The sequence below is a fragment of the Rattus rattus genome, chromosome 2 (assembly GCF_011064425.1).
Source record: "Rattus rattus isolate New Zealand chromosome 2, Rrattus_CSIRO_v1, whole genome shotgun sequence".
Taxonomy (NCBI): domain Eukaryota; kingdom Metazoa; phylum Chordata; class Mammalia; order Rodentia; family Muridae; genus Rattus; species Rattus rattus.
In genome coordinates, this window is record NC_046155.1 from 76,649,185 (window position 1) to 76,664,884 (window position 15,700).

A 15,700-nucleotide genomic window follows, 5' to 3' on the forward strand; every position below is an offset into this window, starting at 1 on the left:
GTGCCAGTGTCTGACCACAGACCAAAGAAACTTGAATCTCTTTGTAAGAGACTCAGGCTATCAGCATGCTTAGGAAACCTCCTGCTGTTTCTACACAGCAAAATGTAACACCTAGAGTGTTTTCATATTTACTCATGGGACTTTCTGAGTCTCAGAGGCTGACCTGTTGTGGGTGTGCCCATCTGCAGTTTATGGATGAGTTCAGTGGAGACAAATACTTGCTCATGGTCAGAGCTGGGAAATGACAGAAAAGTCTGAACCCAGAACCCATATTTGTAACTACCTTTCTGAGAAGCTTCTTCGAATGAATGGATTAAGAGTTAGTCAGAAGCGTGGACGGAGCGTGTTCCTGGTGATGGTGGGAGTAGTTAGACTTTGCTGGAACTGAAGGGAGATTAATGCAACGGATTTAGAACAGAAGTGGAAAGCACCTACCTGTCCATCTGCCCATCCATCCATCTGCCCATCCATCCATCTGCCCCCATCCATCCATCCATCCATCCATCCATCCATCCATCCATCCAGTATTTGTTAAGCATCTCCTGTGGGCCAGGTACCAGCGGAACACTGGGAAAGCTGTTGGTGAGCAAAGCCTCAGAAGGTTTCCAATACAGGGGGTTAAAGATCTAGTTACAGACATGACTGTAACATTGCCACAGCATTGGGAAAGGGTAGCTGGTCACATGGAAAGTTCCAAGATAGAGAAGTCAATGAGGATTTCCAGGATATGAATATAGTTCTCACAGACAAACGAAGCCGAGGTTGAAGAGATTAGCTCACATGCCTCAGGCTGGTAACTAGATCAAGTTGGAATTTGAAGCCAGGTAAGTCAAGTTCAAGTGTGAATGTGTGTGCCAATATGTGTATATCTGTGTGTATGTGCCTGTGTGTGTATGCATTTCGGGGGGTCCAGCTGTGGTTCTGAGTTCTCTGCTTGCTCTCTTTCAGGGTGTCCAGATGCTGCTGCACACTGGGCTGGAAAGAGGAAGTGGAGTCCAGAATGGGTGGGGTTTTGTAGGATCTGGGTCTGTCTGGGAGTGAGTACTGGAAGGCAGAGGAGGAGGCTGTCGGGGGAGAAGAGAGAAAGCTTTCTTCATCGATGAAACAGCTCTCTTAGATGATCTTAGCTTGTGTGCACATCTTTATTTGGGGGGACTTGTACACATACGCTTTATTCATGGTGAACCAGGGGTATATATGGACCTCGGAGAGTGAAGAGTTTTTAGAGTAAATGAAAACCATTGGCTAGTGTTTAAAGTTCTGTGAATACCTCATTTGCATGGAGAGACATTCCACGAATCCCAGGTATCGTTTTTTGGTTGGGTTCTTATTGGGGGCAGGGCAGAGGACGTTGAACTTGTAGGTCTGCCAAAAACTATTTGACCTTCCTCAGGTAGAGGGTATGGGATGTTGAGCTCCCCAAACAAGGTCAGAGAAGAGGAAGCCATGCTGGTAAAGGGAGTCCTCCATTTTGCATGGCGCTCAGAGGAGCTATCAGATCAGCCTTAATTTGCAGGGTTTCTCTCTATCTGTGCGTGTATGTATATGTGTGTGAGTGTGTGTTGTGTGCCTGTGTGTGTGCATATGTGCACATATGTGTAGGTTTGCTTGTGTGCCTGTGTGGATAGCTTTGGATGAATGTGTGTGTGTATGAGTGTGCCTGTGTGTGTGTGTGTGTGTGTGTGTGTGTGTGTGTACAATAGTGTATAGGTTTGCATGTGTGCTTGTGTGTATGTATATGTGTGTGTATATGTGTGTGTGCGTGTATACATATATATATTTCTTAATCTTTACCATGCCTGAGAATCTCCTAAAAATCTTTCTAAGACTATGATTGCTGGACTCTCCTGGAGTTCCATGGAGGTATATGGGCCTTGCATGCTTATTCTCATGAACTTTATGGTAAATGCTGATCCTGGTCTGGGCCTGTGCTTTGGGGTGCACTGCCATAACATGGGCACGCTGGCTTCTCCCTAGCAGACGGGACATTTGCTTGGCTCACAGCAGGCTGAGTAAATGATCTGTTGAAGATGAGGGAGGTCACACCAGGCTGAAGGCTATGTGAGGGCTGGAGATAAGAAAGGATCTGCTAGCACTGGAACATTCCCTGTAGACTTTCAAATTGTGACCATATGTTCCCACACACCCCTGGCAGCGCCTGGCCAAACTACATCTGTTGCTAGCTAATAGCTAATCAGCCCACTGGAACATGAAGGTCTTGCTGGTCCCTAAGTTGGAGACACTGCTGAGAACAGCATTGTCTGTATCCCAAGTGGACAGAATCCTGTTCTCTTGAAATCACCAAGAATATATTTGCTGACTCTAAGTGGGTGCTCTAGGACCTATTATCACATCTTTACTACATATATCTATTGTGTCCTTTTTGAGTAGAACACTAGGCATGCTCAAAATACGTCTACTATTTTGGGACTTAAGGGTCAGGAGACAGTTGGTGATTAAGATTGTTTTAGAATATGGTCAATATTGAGACACTATGAATCAGAATGCTGTGAGGTCTTGCATGGTGATGGTGATTTTGGTGAGCAGGGAAGGCTTCTCAGAGGAGGTGACATTTGCAATGGAACTACTGTCATGAGGAGTAAGCCAAGAAACACCAACTAGCAAACTAGCTTAGGCAACATAAACAGCAGGCACTAAGGTCTGGCTTACCACATAGGTTGGCCTATCCTTCAGTTGCCAGTGACCGTGCAACAAACTACCCCCAAGTCTAATGGCTTGAAAAAAGTTTTTACTTCGTATGCTTCTGTGGACCATTACTTTACCCAGGTTGGCTGGGCTGGTCTGTCTGTGCCAGAGTGTCTGTGGGGACTTACAGAGCTGCATTCACCTAGGGCAGGACTGGGGTTTCCAAGAAAGCTCTGCTCAGGTGTTTTCAGGTTGCTGCCAGGTACTGGCATCGGCATATGTTCCCTTGCCCATGCCTCGTTCCCTCAGGAGTCTGTCCTAGCTCCCCAACATGATCTGCTAACCATTTTTCTGTTACTACGATAAGTATCGCAATCAATTTAAAAACAAGATGGCTTTATTGTTGACTCCTAGTTTTAGAGATTTCAGTCCTTGGTTACTTGGTTCTAAGAATGTGTCGTGATGGGAGTGTGGGGAAGAGGGAGCTATGTTTCCCCTCGGTGGTTGGGAACAAGGAAGAGAAGGAGAAGCAGTGGGGAGGGGGTGGAAGATAGGAAGGAGGGAGGATGAAGAAAAATGGGGCAAAGAAGGGGAGGAAGGAGATGAAGATGGGAAAGAGGAAGAAGGGGAGGAGGGAGATGATGATGAGGAGGAGGAGGAGGAGAAGGGGAAGGGGTAGAGGGGGAACAGGCAGAAGAGAAGGCATGCTCTTGGGGTCACAATATCCTCCCCTAGATCATGTCACACGTTCTTGCTCTAGACACCACCTCCTAAAGGTTTACCACCTCCCAGAAGCACCGCAGGCTGACTGTCAAGCCTTTAACACACAGGCCTTTGGGAGACATTCCAGGGTTGACTCAAAAGGATTTATTTATAGAAGTGTGGGAAGAGGAGGGACAAACATTTCCTCAGGTTTACACAGAGGACTTCCTTCACAGGGAATGAACACAGAAACTCACAATGGGTGACACATTGGACGTGAAGAGAGTGACTTTGGAGCACTTAGACCTCAGTGGGATACCTTCCTCGGACTCCTCCCCTCAGGGCTCAGGGAGCTCTGGGAAGAGGAAGAAAGACACTAAGAGTTAGAGGGGACGGAGGACTCCAAGGAAACAGTGTCTTCAGACACGACAGTAATCACACACACAGGAACTCAGAGACTGTAGCCGCATGCACAGGGCCTGCACAGGTTCAAGCCAGATGGGTTCCAATGCTGCAAGGAGGAAGTGGGCACAAGTCCCATCCCTGACCAAGAAGTTATCCATCCTCAATCGATAATGCTGCAAAGGAAAAATTAGATTTCTCCAGTGGAGTTTCACTGGGATTATTAACTACACTTCAGGGAAGGCCCCCTGCCCAGCAGTAGATGGCCAACACTAAATGAACTTAATGGTATTTTTTGTACTTTTGGTCTTATAATGCTGTTTCCGTGTGTGTGTGTGTGTGTGTGTGTGTGTGTGTGTGTGTGTGTGTGTGTTTTACTGGTCTTTTACTTGTATGTTATGGCTTTTGATTTTGTGTTTTTATGGTTTTATATATATGTGTGTTGCTGTAAAAGTAAAAAATGGATCATTGGCTATGGGTACCCAAGTGTTCCCACTCCGTGTGGATCCCGGAGCTGCGTGCTCCAGCTGTCTCTCTGCCATCTGCTTTCTCACACTGTCCCCTTGGAGGAGTGTTACCATACCTGACGCACACAGTGAGTTCTGTGGGCCATTCTAGCATGGTACCACGCCATGCTAGCCCCAGGCACTCTATAGCCACCTTTTCCAGGCTGTCTCTCTGCCTGCCAGGAACTTTGCTCACATCCCCTGTAGCCCAGTAAAATTAAGGTTCTAGAAAGTTGTAATTTATCAATCAGACTTATATGTTAAATTCTCAATACACAATACATCACACAATAAATTCACTGCCAATTAATAAAGATAGAAACCACCCACCTAGACAAGATAAAATTGACCTAGTTCACCTGGATCTGGATCTTCCTGCTTCATTATCTCCATCATGATTCTTTTTGCTTCTCCTCCTCCTTTCTCTCCCCTAGACTTTCCCCACCTGCCTACCCTTCCTTCTCATCCAATGATAAGCTTCGCCTTATCCTGGACCTGTCTTGCTGCATAACCACATCATCCTACATATGTGTATTTCTTGGGAGTTTTCTTTTAACATTTTATTCTCTTCTCTTTTTTTGCCTGCTTATTTTTTAAACAAGAGAAAGAAATCATATAGATGGGTGGATAGGGAGGCAGGGGGTTGATAGGAGCTGGGGGGAAGGGAGATCATAATCAGAATATGTTGTATGAAAAATCATTTTCAATGAAAAGATACATTAAAAAACAAACAAAAATCACAACAGACTGTTGACTGCCATCCTGACAATAAAATAGAGTGAGAGAAACTGAAAACAAGGGATTTCCTTTTTAGATGAATTGCAGAAGGAGCCTCGACTACCGTAAGGGATGTGAGTAAGAACTTCCTTTGGGTGCATCACATGGCAGAAGCTCTAAGGAAGCCAAGAAATTCCACACTATCTTGGATATGAAAGTCTAGAGTTTTCGGCATCCATGCAATTGTCTTAAATTTGGGTTTTAGTGCTGTGAAGAGCCACCATGACCAAAGCAACTCTTATGAAGGGAAACGTTTAATCAGGGCCGGCTTCCAGTTCAGAGGCTTAGTTCATGATCACCACTGTGGGAAGCATGGTGACGTGCAGGCAGGCAAGATGCTGGAGACGCTGAGAGTTCTATGTCTGGATCTATAGGTAGCAGGAAGAGACCGTGAGCCACTAGACCTGGCTTTCAGCTTCTGAAACCTCACAGCCCAGTGACAATGCTTCCTTCAACAAGGCCACAATTCCTACAACAAGGTCACACCCACTGCAACACACTATTTGTCACACCTCTAATAATACCATTCCTTGTGAGTCTATGGGGGCCATTTTTACTCAGACCAACAAAACAACTGACTTCCTCCTAAGAATAACATCCCTTTCTTGTGTTGAGGTCACCTGGCTCCAGTTTCAGGAAGAATATGGCTTCAACCAGCCAATTCTCTTGTACCACTGGAAGCAATGTTGACATCCACGGCGTGAACACTTGGTGCTTTCCTTAAGCACCATTGTACAGATGGAGAAACTGACATGGAGACCATGCAGCGTGCTGCTGGCAGAACTGCCATGCCCTTGCTCCCAATCAGAGCATCTTTATATTCTTCCATGCACTGTGGGGAGAATCCCGACGTTAGCACCAACGTCTTAAAGTGGGAGAACACATTTTAGCTCCTAATTTCACAGGTTTTAGTGCAAACCCTTGGCTCTATTGACTTTGGGCCTGTAGTGAGGCAGAACATCATGGTGGTGACATCATGTGGCAGAAACTGCTCATGTCATGGCAGACAGGAAGCAAGAGAGTAGACAGGGCTGGGGACCTTCAAAAGCATGTAACCCACTTTCTCCAGCTATGTCTTACCTCTGAGGGCTTCCACAGTCTCCCCAAATAGTCCTGGCCTGTTGACCAATGGCTCTATACATGAGTCAGTGGGGGGAATATTTCAAATTCAAAGGATAATGACTTTCATACACTGCTTTGGCTGTGGGGGAAGGGAACTAGATCCAGGCAGTCAGATGCTCTGCTGAATGACCTTGCCATTTAAAAATAGGCCCTCTTGCTAAGGGGAAAGGTTTAGTCCATAAAATGATTGCCCCACAGGCATGGGAACTTGAGTTTGGATCTCTAGCATGAACATGTCAAAAACCTAGCACGGGAGCAAGAGCCAGTAATTTTGGTGCTGTGGGATATGGAGATAGGAGGATCCCTGGGGCTCACTGGACAGCTAGTCTTGCTGAGTTGGTGAGCTCCAAGGTTTAGGGAGAGTCTGCCTCAAAAACTAAGGTAGGCATGATAGAGGCAGATACTTGATGTTGATCTCTGGCCTCCATGTGCACACATAATCACACGCATACCACCTTCCCCCAAACACGCACAAACACGCAAACAATAACCACACAAACATGCATACACTACACACACCAGGTCCTTGCCTCCTGAATGATTCCTGCTTCTGTTGCTTCACTCTCCACTGACAGTTAAGTTTCAGAAGCTTCTACTTCACCAAAGGAAGCCACTTAGAGTCTAGTGAGACCAAGGCTGGCACATCATAACTGTTCTCCCTCCCTCCCTTGGCTAACAGTGCCAGTTGGGTCTCCTCCTTGGGAGAGAGCCCTCAGGTCACCTTCCACCTAGCATTCCAGGCAGCTCCAGGGTTAGCAGGTGAAGGAAGCCGAGGTGATGGCTTTCCGTATGAGGTATCGAAGACAACATGTAAGAAGGAAATAACGCAGAGCCAAAATTTCAGAAAAGTGTGTCAAATTACCCATGAAGACTCGCAAAGTCTGTTATTTGGTATAAATTGTGCTTTTTCCTCTGTGAGTCTGACTTGGCTAGTTTTTCACTGAAATTCGTTTTAGATGATTGAACACTATCAAAAGGGAATGGCCTGGAATTAGAAGCCATTCTGGGTCTACCTTGAATCCATAAAGTAAAACTCACTGGGACGTTCCTCAACTGTCCTCTGCCATCTCTCTTCCAGAACAATCCTCCTGTCTGTACCTTTGTCTGCTCTCAATAATATTAGCTAATGTTTGTGGGTTGCTTACCACATACCTGAATGCTTTTCCAGAGGATTAACTTGTGCCTGTTTACTTCGGTGTGACCCTCATCACAACCCTTTGAGTGACTACTTAATCCTTGTGCCAACACTTTGAGTCATAGTCATCACTCTTTTCAGATGGAAAAACAAAAATAAAATCAGAGAGGGTGAGTAATTTTCTTCTTCCCTGATGCTTCTCAGTGGCAGTCAGGATTTTAGCCTAGAGCTTTGGGTTTACAACTTGAGCTCTATGCTGCCCCAAGAGCCAGCTATGTTGTACAGCACTCCTAGCTGGACATGCTGGCTTTCTTGCCTTGACTGGGCCTGCCAATGTTTGCCAGCTGTTGGATTTGTCACCACTGCTTGCCATGGTCTCTGGTGCTTTGGCTAAGCATGTATTGCAAATTCTTCCTGGGCAGTCTGTTCAGAGATTTATTGGTTTTGTCTGGCATTTGCTTCTCTCAGGCTCTCAGTCCTGTGCAGCTGGACAAGTGGCCTTTAAGCCAGAGTCGCACGCCACAATTGTTTAAACAGTCACAACTGTTTACACGACTTGAGGCTCTTGCTTAATGGAGAGGGCATGGCATGGAGTTCACTGTAGTAGTTGGGAAAGGGAAGTTGGCTTTCTGGGAACCCCAGAACTCTAGAGACTTCAAGAGGCAACGTCACAGAACTTCGGTGTTTTAAGAGAAGTTTTCTCTGAGGTCCTATGACATGAAGCTGTTTCATAAGGGTGCCTGAAGTGGGACCAAGGTCAGCCCTTCCCTCTTGATGGTGATGAAGATGGGGAGTAAAGCTGAGATACTCTTTTTTTTTTTTTTCTGGAGCTGGGGACCGAACCCAGGGCCTTGGGCTTGCTAGGCAAGCGCTCTACCTCTGGGCTAAATCCCCAACCGTAAGCTGAGATACTCTTGTAGATGACCTGCAGGTTGTCATCACTTAACTGGCACCTCCGTGTCATTTTCCATACTGTCTCATGACTCACCGCCCGCTTGGCCTCCAAGAGCAAAGAATGAGGCAGGAGATGGTGAATTTAAAAAAAAGAAATAAAAGGAGGAGGGTGACTGCTCCTGGGTATGGTGGAGAAGAAAGTTTATTGGAGATGTGAGAGCATAGGCAGAGGCAGAGGCAGAGACATTTATGTGAGTCCAGAGTGAATGTGACGCTGAACTGGATTATGTGTGGAGAGGTGGAGGTAGGAGAGGAGATCCAGGAGCCAAGGAGACCAAGAGACTAAGAGGCCAAAATGACAAAAAGGTAAAAGATAAAAAAGACTAGCGAAGCCAAAATGTCTGGATTATATAGAGAAGAGCTGCTGGGGGAAAGGCAGTCCAGACCCTGAGGTGGTGGGCTCAGGGTAGGGGGTGGGTGTGACAGCAATACCCTGTAACCGGTGGGGAGTGAGGGATGCTGGGAGAAATGGGTGGACAGGTCAGCTCTGATGTGTTAAACAGGCACCACAGGTGGTCATTTCTCTCCTGTTTGAGACTAACAGCTGGAGCATTCTTCTGCATTAGAAATGCATTACCTAATTGCCAATAGCCTTTGCCCTCACGTTCCTTTCTGAAGTTGGCGCTCTAGTGAGCTCCTTGATTGTCATGCACAGAGGGAAGGCTGTGTTTCCAGAGCATGGCTTGGAGCAGTATGTGTCATGCCTCAGGGAAGTTCCTCAGTCAGTGGCAAGCTTCTACAGCTTCTGCTTAGCCACGCATTCTTCTCCCAGCTGTAGCATTTAGCTCCTCTGTGATATTAGCTCCCCTCACAGTGCGACTCCATGAGGTGTATGCAACTGCATCTCTTTTACACAGAAGGAGAAGGAGAACAGGTGTCTTGGTGACTTCACATCTGCTTAGGAATTTGCAAGGAGAGGTGAGTGCCCTCTCCCCAGCTCTGCCTGGGCTCTGGCTACCCACTGTTTCCTGTCTTCTCCTCTCAGCAAAGGGGGTTTCCTGCTCCCCCTTCTTTAGTGGTGGTCAGGTGTTAGTAAGGCCTTCTGCCCTCTGCTCTAAGGATTCTGAGAGAATCTAAGCAGAGCTGGAGAGTAAGCCTGAAGCTTTTCTCACAGAGGCCTCAAGTCACCTCAGGCTCACAGGGCCTCCGAAGCTTTCTTCTTTCTTGTGGGCCATGAGGTTAATAGGTGAAGAGTGTCATTCGAGTCTGGGGCTCTCAGCACACACTTGGTTGGGCTACTGTTCAAGTTGGAGATGGTGTACTGCCTAGTTTTATGTCATCATGAAACAAGCTATAGTTGTTTTAAAAAGATGCCTCCATAAGGCCTAGCTGTGTGGGAGGTAGAGGGTGGGAGGGACTTGGGAGGAAGACAGGAGGTTGAGGGGAAAGGTGGGTAGGAGCAGGTATGGGAGGGGATGGGGATGATGTACAGAGGGTCAGGAATTTGAACAGAGGTGTGTAGCAACCCGGGATGGAGAACTGGGAGTAGCCACCCCAGACGCCAGGAAAGCAAGATGCTCCCAGGACCCAATGGGGATGAGATTAGCTGAAATGTCCAACAAAGGAGAGGGAGAATCTGTCGAGACCATATCCAGAGGTTAGGCAAGGCCCCAAGTTGGGGACAGGGCCATTGACTCATCCAAATTTTCAACCCAGAATGGCTCCTGTCTAAAGGAAATATGGGGACAAACTGTGGAACAGAGACTGAAGGAAAGACCACCCAGAGAGTGGTCCACCTGGGGATCTACCCTATATGCAGACACCAAACCCAGACACTATTGCTGATGCTTGCTGACAGGGGCCTGATACAACTGTCTCCTGAGAGGCTCTGTCAGAGCCTGACAAATACAGAGGCGAACGCTCACAGCCAACCATTAGACTGAGCATGGAGTTAGAGAAAGGACTGAAGGAGATGAAGGAGTTTGCCACCCCATAGGAAGAACAATATCAACCAACCAGAACCCCCAAAGCTCCCAGGAACTAAACCACCAACCAAAGAGTACACATGGAGGGACTCATGGCTCCAGCTGCATATGTAGCAGAGGATGGCATTGTCTGGCATCAATGGGAGGAGAGGCCCTTGATCCTGTGAAGGCTCAATTCCCCAGTGTAGGGAAATGCCAGGATGGTGAGGTAGGAGTGAGTGGGTGGGGTGGGGGTGGGGCAGCACCCTCATAGAAGATGAGATGGGATGGGAGAGGGGGTTTCTGGAGGGGAAACAGGGAAAGGGGATAACATTTGAAATGTAAATATATAAAATATTCAATAAGAAAAAGATCTAGCTCTAAGGCACTTTCTCAATTAGTGATTGATGGGAGAAGGCCCAATCCATTGTGGGTGAGGCTACTCATGGGCTGGTAGTTATGGGTTCTAGAAGAAAGCAGGCTGAGCAAGCCATGAGAACAAGCCAGTAAGCAGCGCCCTTCCATGGCCTCTGCATCAGCCCTGCCTCCAGGTTCCAGCCTGTTTGAGCTCCTGTCCTGACTTTCTTTGATGATGGAGTATGATTTGGAAGTGTAAGCAAAATAAACTCTTTCCTCCCTGCCTTAAGGTTTCATTGCTATGAAGGGACAACATGGCCAAGGCAACTCTCTTATAAAGGCTAACATTTAATTGGGCCTGACAGAGTTTCAGAGGTTCAGTCCATTATTATCGCGGTGGGAAGCATGGCAGAATGCAGGCAAACTTGGTGGTAGAGGAGCTGAGAGTCTATATCTTGATCTGAAGGCAGCCAAGAAGGGACTACCCCACACTGGTTGGAGCTTTAGCACTAGAAGATCTTAAAGCCCACACTCATAGCCATACACCTACTCCAACAGGTCCACAGCTCTTAACGGTGCTACCCTCTGTGGCCAAGCATACAGGCACATGGATCTATGGGGGCCAAACCTATTCAAACTACCACACTCCCCAGCTTGCCTTTTGGTTATGGTGTTTTATCATAGCAGTATAAACTGCAACAAAGACAGTAACCAAGAGCAATGAACAGAGCCTGAAATGTTTGGGACCCATTGGCCAAAACTCCATCTTTCTATCCCTTCATAACATCTGCATTCTATCTCCCCCATCTTAAATGCCCACCCCCACCAGTCCCCTTAATGTTGTTTCTGACTTCTCTGGGTGCTCCAATTTAAATATGCATCTAAAGATTCAAAGCCACCGTCCACATGTGAGAGAGGACATGCTGCCTCCTTAGGTTTTGAAATAAGGCCTGTCACGGCATCTATACCTCAGTTGTCTAGCCATCCAACCCCTGGAATCCTGTCTTCTTCCCCCCGATTTTTCATGTGGATTCTGGAAGATCACACTCAGGTCCTCTTGCTTGCACAGCAAGCATTCTGCAGATAGAGCCATCTCCCCTGCCCTGCCCCACCCCCAATTTTTAAAACTAAAAATTTGATGTTCAAGTATGCTTTTCAAGGCAGGCCTGGTGGCATGGCCATACATCTAGTCACTTGGGAGACTAAGGCAACAGGAACCCAAGTTCAAAGCAATTTACAAGGCAGGACTCTATCTCAATACAAAAGCTATAAAATGGGCTGGGGGTGTAACTGAGTGGTGGAGCACTTGCCTAGCCTAAGTGGGGGCCCTAGGTACAGCCCCTAGGAGAGGGAGGAAAAAAATGTGTTCTTTTTCTTTTCAGGATGCACTGAGTGTGGTCATGCTAAAAAGGAAGTCTTTTTCATCCCACCCCACCCCCTGAAGTCATCTACAAAATTATAATTTATTTTGAGCTTATCTAAGATTGAAATTGCCTGGCATCCAAGCTTCTTAAACTAGGGGAAAACCAAACCAAAACAACAACAAAAATCAAAACACAGACAACAGCAAACGTGTTCCAAGGGGGTCCAGCACAGGAATCTGAGATAGGAAATCCAGATAAGAAGTTGAGGCAGGATACAAATCGGAAGTTAAGAGCAGGAAATTCAAGGGGGAAATGCAGCGGAGGACACTGTCACTTTCCCATTTGTTCTAGTCGGGTTTTCTATACCGTGACCAAAAACTGAGTGGGGAGGAAAGGGTTGATTTGGCTTACTCCTCCACAGCACTGTTCTTTATGGAAGGAAGTCAGGGCAGGAACTTAAACAGGGCAGGAACCCGGAGGCAGGAGCCAGTGCAAAGGCCATGGAGGGGTGCTGGCTTGCTCAACCTGCTTTTTTGTAGAACCCAGGATCACCAGTTGAGGGATGGCACAACCCACAGTGGACTGGGCCCTCCCCTATTGATCACTAATTGAGAAAATGCCTTATAGCTGGATCTCATGGAGGCATTTCCTCAATCCATGTTCCTTCCTCTCTGACTACACTAGCTTGTGTCAAGTTGACACACTAATCCAGCCAGTACATCCAGAATCTGATGGAGAGACCCTATTGCTAAAGTCACCACATACTGGCGTTACAGGACATGTGAATGACCAACTCCCTTCTGATTGGCTCCAAGGTCCTTTCTATAAAACAAAATCCATGCCTTAAACAGGGCCAAGAACATGAAGCTGGGTGTGCCCTAGGCTCTAGGGGAGAGCCCCCTGTTATTATTTGTTCAGTGATAGCAAACTGACTCTGAGAGACTTCTTATACTCATAGGAAAGTGAGTCTCTCAACCGTCATCAGAGACGTGTCTTTGTGCAATAGACGGCGATTGGAACATAAACTCACATCTGGTCAGTGTGCAGAGAATAAGAGAGCATGGTGTGCTTGGTACTAAGTGGGATAGATGTTTATGTCACATGCTTTCATCCCAAGGTTCAGGGATCATTGGGGAAGAGAGGGTGGAAAGATTGTAAGAGCCCAGAGCAGTGGATGACTACAGGAAACAGTGTTTTCTGTCATAATGTGGCAGTTGGACATTCTGAGCTAACAGCAGCAGTGACTGCGTGTACAAGACAGTTCAAAGAGTTCAAGACAGACAAAGTCCCAGCATGGAGGTGGGGAGGAGGTCAGGAGGTTCCACCCCTAGCTGAGGAGTTTTTGGCAACTGATGGCTGCTCTAGTAGGTGGCCCTGTGCTGATGTGCATGCTGGGAGCGCTAGGTCGACTCTGTGGGTTTACAAAAAGAGAAAGAACAGATGGGATTGGAAGGTCCTGGTGTAGTGACAGCAGGGACAGAGAAGGGACAGGATGGGAAGGATTGAGGGGTGGACCTATGGCACATGTGAATGTACGAGTGAGATGGCTCAGTGTGAGTTCAGCCCCCAGGACCAAGTTGTAAAAGAGAAGCTCCTTCTAGTTGCCCTCTGACTCTCATGTGCATGCTGTGGCAAGCCTGCACATCCCTGTACTCCCACACCGGGGTGGGGGGAAGTGGGGATAAATGCATAGATGTTCAGAAAGAATAGGGTAGGTGCTGACCTAGTTGGGGAGATGCCATGATTAAAATGGTGGTTTTCTAAGGCACAGCTTACCAATTGGAGTCCAGATGACTGCATAATTTGTCATAGTGGGGGATGGCATTTGTGCCTTCTCCTAAAAAATAAGGCGAAGAGTGCGTAGGAAAGTCCTCCACATATGCACGCATTCACATGCTGGCACGCATACTGGCATATACATGAATATGTGTGTGTGCACACACATCAGTTGGCAGTTATGTGAAAAAGATTTTTCTTTGGAAAGAGGTAAACCCGATAATATCTGTTCGACAATGTTTATTGATTGTAAGAAAGAAAATGTTGACATTTCATTAACAACCGCTGAAAACAGACTGAAAGGAATGGGCTTGGTGTCTGACTCTGGCTGGTAGGCAACCATCATAGATTGCTCCATGTGGGTTGAGCTTCTGTCTGTCTGGATGACTGAAAGCCTCCCTCAATGGTCAGTCTTTTATGGAGGTGTGCTCTGTGCCTGGCACAGAGAGCCGGGAATGAGAAAAGAGTGCTTTACTCAGTTGCATACTTGGGCAGAACTTAGGTTCTGTGTCCGCTGGAGACCAACTCTATTCTCTAAGGGAAAGAAGAGGCCAAGGGATGGCCAGGAGAGGTTGTCTGTGGCTTTGTGGTAGGGGAAGAGCAACTGGAGAGAAAAGGACCAGAAGAAGGTCTGGAAGGGAAAGGCATCCATCACAGGGTCCAAGAGAGCAGGTGCGACTAGGTTTCAGGTCTATGGTTAGCAATGCTAAAGAAAGCCCGAGAACACAGAGCCAGGGGCAACCCAGGTAGTGGTTGGAGGCTGCCTCAGTCCTCTGGGGCCAGCCACCTCAGCTGTCTATGCCTCAGTCTTCCCAAAGGCCCTGACACTGTAATTGGTAGCTGGGTCAGCTAATACAACGCGTCAAGAAGCCGACACACATGGTTTTGACATGAACACCTGGGGAGGGCCCTGGGTACCCAGCCTCTTTTCTCCAGTGTCAGCCCATGCTTAGGGCACTGCCTGCCCTTGTCTGTGCTCTCTGGTCCTGTAGTTCTCATCTCTAGGTACTAAGAGAGAGTGTGCAGGAGGGATTCCTGGAGAGATGTCAGGAGGAATTTACAGCCTTTCTATGGAGGGGTAAAATATTGCTATTGGCTTGAGGCTTCTTATCCAGCTGGGCTCCTCCCACAGTCTCTCAGAGATGGGATTTTGAGTGATGTTGGGAGGAATAGAGCGGGTGGGGTTAGGTGGGGACAGAGAGCTATGGGGATGGAGGTAGATTGATGGAGGCATTTCTCTCTCTCTCTCTCTCTCTCTCTCTCTCTCTCTCTCTCTCTCTCTCTCAGGGGCTGTGTTGTGGTTTGGATAGGAAGGATTCCCTCCCCCAAAGCCTTATCGGTACTGAAAGGTTGATCTTCAGCTAGCAGCACTATCCAGGACTGATGGGAGGGAGGAACTAGCTGGAGGAAGTATATGGGTCCACAAACAATTCTACTCCTTGCTCCTTCTTGTCTCACTCTTGGCCTCCTGCTGTGCTCGGTGCAACCTATCTGCCAATAAGTAAATGACAGCTTTAGTCATGCACACACTCCCTTCCCTGCCACGAGGTTCTGCTCAAGCACACAGGGTCCCACAACTACCCACCAAGCCCTCTAAAACTGTGAGCCAAAATAAATAACGCCCACCGTAAGCTGCTTCTGTCCAGTGTTCTGCAAATGTATGTGCCTAATATAGTGGCTATGTAGAGCAGGACAGCATACTCCCCCTAACCCCAAGATGCCCTGGACAGTAGAGAGCGGGGGATCATGCCTTTGAGTCTAGGCTGTGCACCAGTGTGCCCTGCACTTCCTGATCTTGTCAGTCAAGGGAAGGGAGGCCACAGGCTGTGGCTGAGCAGATAGTGGTGACAAGAGAGGCCTGATCAAGCTTGTGTCCATCTCTAGAATCTTATCTTCAGTCACCTCTGGGGTTGGCCACCATCCCACCCTCTGGAAGCAGTATCCAAGTTTGAATAAAAAACCCTTAGGCTGCCTCATGCAGGTCTGGTAGGGAATACGGTGTTACAAACTGATGCATTTAAGAGGCCCAGGCAGCTCATAATGTTTTTTAGGGAC

At 47.5% G+C, this 15,700-nt stretch overlaps 1 pseudogene; it reads left to right on the top strand.

Moving 5' to 3' along the window:
- Positions 1-13,584: 13,584 nt before the first annotated feature.
- On the top strand, positions 13,585-13,709 carry LOC116895000 (annotated as a pseudogene).
- Positions 13,710-15,700: the final 1,991 nt, after the last annotated feature.